Source organism: Saccoglossus kowalevskii, chromosome 13, assembly GCF_978046115.1.
Source record: "Saccoglossus kowalevskii chromosome 13, keSacKowa6.1, whole genome shotgun sequence".
Taxonomy (NCBI): Eukaryota; Metazoa; Hemichordata; class Enteropneusta; family Harrimaniidae; genus Saccoglossus; species Saccoglossus kowalevskii.
In genome coordinates, this window is record NC_140653.1 from 9,342,002 (window position 1) to 9,348,555 (window position 6,554).

At 36.2% G+C, this 6,554-nt stretch overlaps 4 non-coding genes across 4 annotated transcripts; all 4 read left to right on the forward strand.

Moving 5' to 3' along the window:
- Positions 1–1,296: 1,296 nt before the first annotated feature.
- TRNAL-UAG (transfer RNA leucine (anticodon UAG)) lies at positions 1,297–1,378 on the forward strand. The gene has a single exon. It is a non-coding gene; the product is annotated as a tRNA-Leu (tRNA).
- Positions 1,379–3,175: 1,797 nt separating this feature from the next.
- TRNAL-UAG (transfer RNA leucine (anticodon UAG)) lies at positions 3,176–3,257 on the forward strand. Its single transcript has one exon. It is a non-coding gene; the product is annotated as a tRNA-Leu (tRNA).
- An 856-nt stretch (positions 3,258–4,113) lies between these two features.
- On the forward strand, positions 4,114–4,195 carry TRNAL-UAG (transfer RNA leucine (anticodon UAG)). The gene has a single exon. It is a non-coding gene; the product is annotated as a tRNA-Leu (tRNA).
- Positions 4,196–5,048: 853 nt separating this feature from the next.
- Positions 5,049–5,130, forward strand: TRNAL-UAG (transfer RNA leucine (anticodon UAG)). The gene has a single exon. It is a non-coding gene; the product is annotated as a tRNA-Leu (tRNA).
- Positions 5,131–6,554: the final 1,424 nt, after the last annotated feature.

Here is a 6,554-nt window from a genome sequence, read left to right on the forward strand (position 1 = left end):
CAGTCTGAACTCTCTACAGTCAGTATTTGCTAATGAAAGGAAACCCCCCACCCCCCAAAAAAAACAGTTTGATGTGACATAACACATTATACCAATATATGACAAATTTAGTTTGTAAATAGGTATACATTTTTTATAAAATTTTGTGAAAGGGATGTATACTTTCTTATTTGAGCTTTTTGGAAAAGGGTTGGGAAACTGAAAGGGATAGAATTCTGAAGTTACTGTTAGTTTGTGATCTATGAAATGTGTACGTTAGTACAGAATTTGGGTTTAAATACCACGAATAATAAATCTAGAAATTAATTTCAAAATAATTGGATTTGTTCCTGGGCAATGTCTGCTACGAAAATGTCAGGTTGCGTGGCCGAGCGTTCTATGGCGCTGGTTTTAGGCACCAGTCATTTCGATGGCGTGGGTTCGAATCCCACCGCTGCCAGAATAACGATAATTTTACAAAATTTGCATTTATCTGAGCATAACTCTGTTCCGTTGTTTACTGATATGCACATGTCTCATTCGTACGTTGAATTCAACAAATATTCATTGCAAGTAACTGCGGAATGCACACCGTCTGGTCGCTACAACTAAACTTGCCTCGTGGATCTTTGTTTAATTTCAATATTCGCGAAAAGAGAGGTGAACTTGCACGAATTACAAAGAATAATAATTATACGATTCTATAGCTCGCGCGAGGCATCATTGTCACAAATAACGTTAACATATTTACACTATACTCAAAAATAAAAAATACAATTACAAGAACCCCCTTTCGCGTTTGCAATCCGCAAACTACGTCATGTGGTTGAGCCAAATCTGGGCAGATAGGGTAGATTGGTGTGCATCTCTTTGAAATATAGGAATATAGTGTTAAGATAATAATTGGAGTGTTTCATAGATTGAGGGTCATTTTGGTTTTGTTTTTTGGATTCTTGAGCTGTTCGTTTTCAGTCTGAACTCTCTACAGTCAGTATTTGCTAATGAAAGGAAACCAAAAAAAAAACAGTTTGATGTGACATAACACATTATACCAATATATGACAAATTTAGTTTGTAAATAGGTATACAATGTTTACAAAATGTTGTGAAAGGGATGTATATTTTCTTATTTGGGCTTTTTGGAAAAGGGTTGGGAAACTGAAAGGGATAGAATTCTGAAGTTACTGTTAGTTTGTGATCTATGAAATGTGTACGTTAGTACAGAATTTGGGTTTAAATACCACGAATAATAAATCTAGAAATTAATTTCAAAATAATTGGATTTGTTCCTGGGCAATGTCTGCTACGAAAATGTCAGGTAGCGTGGCCGAGTGGTCTAAGGTGCTGGTTTTAGGCACCAGTCATTTCGATGGCGTGGGTTCGAATCCCACCGCTGCCAGAATGACGATAATTTTACAAAATTTGCATTTAACTGAGCATAACTCTGTTCCGTTGTTTACTGATATGCACATGTCTCATTCGTACGTTGAATTCAACAAATATTCATTGCAAGTAACTGCGGAATGCACACCGTCTGATCGGTACAACTAAACGTGCCTCGTGGATTTTTATTTAATTTCAATATTCGCGAAAAGAGAGGTGAACTTGCACGAATTACAAAGAATAATAATTATACGATTTCATAGCTCGCGCGAGGCATCATTGTCACAAATAACGTTAACATATTTACACTATTCTCAAAAATAAAAAAATACAATTACAAGAACCCCCTTTCGCGTTTGCAATCCTCAAACTACGTCATGTGGTTGAGCCAAATCTGGGCAGATAGGGTAGATTGGTGTGCATCTCTTTGAAATATAGGAATATAGTGTTAAGATAATAATTGGAGTGTTTCATAGATTGAGGGTCATTTTGGTTTTGTTTTTTTGTTTCTTGAGCTGTTCGTTTTCAGTCTGAACTCTATACAGTCAGTATTTGCTAATGAAAGGAAACCAAAAAAAAACAGTTTGATGTGACATAACACATTATACCAATATATGACAAATTTAGTTTGTAAATAGGTATACATTTTTGATAAAATTTTGTGAAAGAGATGTATACTTTCTTATTTGAGGTTTTTGGAAAAGGGTTGGGAAACTGAAAGGGATAGAATTCTGAAGTTACTGTTAGTTTGTGATCTATGAAATGTGTACGTTAGTACAGAATTTGGGTTTAAATACCACGAATAATAAATCTAGAAATTAATTTCAAAATAATTGGATTTGTTCCTGGGCAATGTCTGCTACGAAAATGTCAGGTTGCGTGGCCGAGCGTTCTATGGCGCTGGTTTTAGGCACCAGTCATTTCGATGGCGTGGGTTCGAATCCCACCGCTGCCAGAATAACGATAATTTTACAAAATTTGCATTTATCTGAGCATAACTCTGTTCCGTTGTTTACTGATATGCACATGTCTCATTCGTACGTTGAATTCAACAAATATTCATTGCAAGTAACTGCGGAATGCACACCGTCTGGTCGCTACAACTAAACTTGCCTCGTGGATCTTTGTTTAATTTCAATATTCGCGAAAAGAGAGGTGAACTTGCACGAATTACAAAGAATAATAATTATACGATTCCATAGCTCGCGCGAGGCATCATTGTCACAAATAACGTTAACATATTTACACTATACTCAAAAATAAAAAATACAATTACAAGAACCCCCTTTCGCGTTTGCAATCCTCAAACTACGTCATGTGGTTGAGCCAAATCTGGGCAGATAGGGTAGATTGGTGTGCATCTCTTTGAAATATAGGAATATAGTGTTAAGATAATAATTGGAGTGTTTCATAGATTGAGGGTCATTTTGGTTTTGTTTTTTGGTTTCTTGAGCTGTTCGTTTTCAGTCTGAACTCTCTACAGTCAGTATTTGCTAATGAAAGGAAACCAAAAAAAAAAACAGTTTGATGTGACATAACACATTATACCAATATATGACAAATTTAGTTTGTAAATAGGTATACAATGTTTACAAAATGTTGTGAAATGGATGTATACTTTCTTATTTGAGCTTTTTGGAAAAGGGTTGGGAAACTGAAAGGGATAGAATTCTGAAGTTACTGTTAGTTTGTGATCTATGAAATGTGTACGTTAGTACAGAATTTGGGTTTAAATACCACGAATAATAAATCTAGAAATTAATTTCAAAATAATTGGATTTGTTCCTGGGCAATGTCTGTTACGAAAATGTCAGGTAGCGTGGCCGAGCGGTCTAAGGCGCTGGTTTTAGGCACCAGTCATTTCGATGGCGTGCGTTCGAATCCCACCGCTGCCAGATTGACGATAATTTTACGAAATTTGCATTTATCTGAGCATAACTCTGTTCCGTTGTTTACTGATATGCACATGTCTCATTCATACGTTGAATTCAACAAATATTCATTGCAAGTAACTGCGGAATGCACACCGTCTGATCGGTACAACTAAACGTGCCTCGTGGATCTTTGTTTAATTTCAATATTCGCCGTAAAGAGAGGTGAGCTTGTACGATTCACAAGAAATAATAATTATACGATTTCATAGCTCGCGCGAAGCATCATTGTCACAAATAACGTTAACATATTTACACGATTCTCAAAAAATAAAAAATACAATTACAAGAACCCTCCCTCTCGTTTGCAAGCCTCAAACTACGTCATGCCGTTGAGCCAAATCTGGGCAGATAGGGTAGATTGGGGTGCATCTCTTTGAAATATAAGAATATAGTTTTAAGATAATAATTGGAGTGTTTCATAGATTGAGGGTCATTTTGGTTTTGTTTTTTGGTTTCTTGAGCCTTGCGTTTTCAGTCTGAACTCTCCACAGTCAGTATCTGTTAATCACAGGAAACCAACAAAACAGTTTGATGTGACATAACACATTATACCAATATATGACAAATTTAGTTTGTAAATAGGTATACAATGTTTACAAAATGTTGTGAAAGGGATGTATATTTTCTTATTTGGGCTTTTTGGAAAAGGGTTGGGAAACTGAAAGGGATAGAATTCTGAAGTTACTGTTAGTTTGTGATCTATGAAATGTGTACATTAGTACAGAATTTGGGTTTAAATACCACGAATAATAAATCTAGAAATTAATTTCAAAATAATTGGATTTGTTCCTGGGCAATGTCTGCTACGGAAATGTCAGGTAGCGTGGCCGAGCGGTCTAAGGCGTTGGTTTTAGGCACCAGTCATTTCGATGGCGTGGGTTCGAATCCCACCGCTGCCAGATTGACGATAATTTTACAAAATTTGCATTTATCTGAGCATAACTCTGTTCCGTTGTTTACTGATATGCACATGTCTCATTCGTACGTTAAATTCAACAAATATTCATTGCAAGTAACTGCGGAATGCACACCGTCTGATCGGTACAACTAAACGTGCCTCGTGGATCTTTGTTTAATTTCAATATTCGCGAAAAGAGAGGTGAACTTGCACGATTCACAAGAAATAATAATAATACGATTTCATAGCTCGCGCGAGGCATCATTGTCACAAATAACGTTAACATATTTACACGATTCTCAAAAATAAAAAATACAATTACAAGAACCTCCTTTCTCGTTTTCAATCCTCAAACTACGTCATGTGGTTGAGCCAAATCTGGGCAGATAGGGTAGATTGGTGTGCATCTCTTTGAAATATAGGAATATAGTGTTAAGATAATAATTGGAGTGTTTCATAGATTGAGGGTCATTTTGGTTTTGTTTTTTGGTTTCTTGAACCTTGCGTTTTCAGTCTGAACTCTCCACAGTCAGTATTTGTTAATCACAGGAAACCAACAAAACAGTTTGATGTGACATAACACATTATACCAATATATGACAAATTTAGTTTGTAAATAGGTATACAATGTTTACAAAATGTTGTGAAAGGGATGTATATTTTCTTATTTGGGTTTTTTGGAAAAGGGTTGGGAAACTGAAAGGGATAGAATTCTGAAGTTACTGTTAGTTTGTGATCTATGAAATGTGTACATTAGTACAGAATTTGGGTTTAAATACCACGATAATAAATCTAGAAATTAATTTCAAAATAATTGGATTTGTTCCTGGGCAATGTCTGCTACGAAAATGTCAGGTAGCGTGGCCGAGCGGTCTAAGGCGTTGGTTTTAGGCACCAGTCATTTCGATGGCGTGGGTTCGAATCCCACCGCTGCCAGATAGACGATATTTTTACGAAATTTGCATTTATCTGAGCATAACTCTGTTCCGTTGTTTACTGATATGCACATGTCTCATTCGTACGTTAAATTCAACACATATTCATTGCAAGTAACTGCGGAATGCACACCGTCTGATCGGTACAACTAAATGTGCCTCGTGGATCTTTGTTTAATTTCAATATTCGCGAAAAGAGAGGTGAACTTGCACGAATTACAAAGAATAATAATTATACGATTCCATAGCTCGCGCGAGGCATCATTGTCACAAATAACGTTAACATATTTACACTATTCTCAAAAATAAAATATACAATTACAAGAACCCCCTTTCGCGTTTGCAATCCTCAAACTACGTCATGTGGTTGAGCCAAATCTGGGCAGATAGGGTAGATTGGTGTGCATCTCTTTGAAATATAGGAAAATAGTGTTAAGATAATAATTGGAGTGTTTCATAGATTGAGGGTCATTTTGGTTTTGTTTTTTGGTTTCCTGAGCCTTGCGTTCTCAGTCTGAACTCTCCACAGTCAGTATTTGTTAATCACAGGAAACCAACAAAACAGTTTGATGTGACATAACACATTATACCAATATATGACAAATTTAGTTTGTAAATAGGTATACAATGTTTACAAAATGTTGTGAAAGGGATGTATACTTTCATATTTGAGCTTTTTGGAAAAGGGTTGGGAAACTGAAAGGGATAGAATTCTGAAGTTACTGTTAGTTTGTGATCTATGAAATGTGTACGTTAGTACAGAATTTGGGTTTAAATACCACGAATAATAAATCTAGAAATTAATTTCAAAATAATTGGATTTGTTCCTGGGCAATGTCTCCTACGAAAATGTCAGGTAGCGTGGCCGCGCGGTCTAAGGCGTTGGTTTTAAGCACCAGTCATTTCGATGGCGTGGGTTCGAATCCCACCGCTGCCTGATTGACGACAATTTTACAAAATTTGCATTTATCTGAGCATAACTCTGTTTCGCTGTTCACTGATATGCACATGTCTCATTCGTACGTTGAATTCAACAAATATTCATTGCAAGTAACTGCGGAATGCACACCGTCTGGTCGCTACAACTAAACTTGCCTCGTGGATCTTTGTTTAATTTCAATATTCGCGGTAAAGAGAGGTGAGCTTGTACGATTCACAAGAAATAATAATTATACGATTTCATAGCTCGCGCGAGGCATCATTGTCACAAATAACGTTAACATATTTACACGATTCTCAAAAAATAAAAAATACAATTACAAGAACCCTCTCGTTTGCAAGCCTCAAACTACGTCATGTCGTTGAGCCAAATCTGGGCAGATAGGGTAGATTGGGGTGCATCTCTTTGAAATATAGGAATATAGTTTTAAGATAATAATTGGAGTGTTTCATAGATTGAGGGTCATTTTGGTTTTGTTTTTTGGT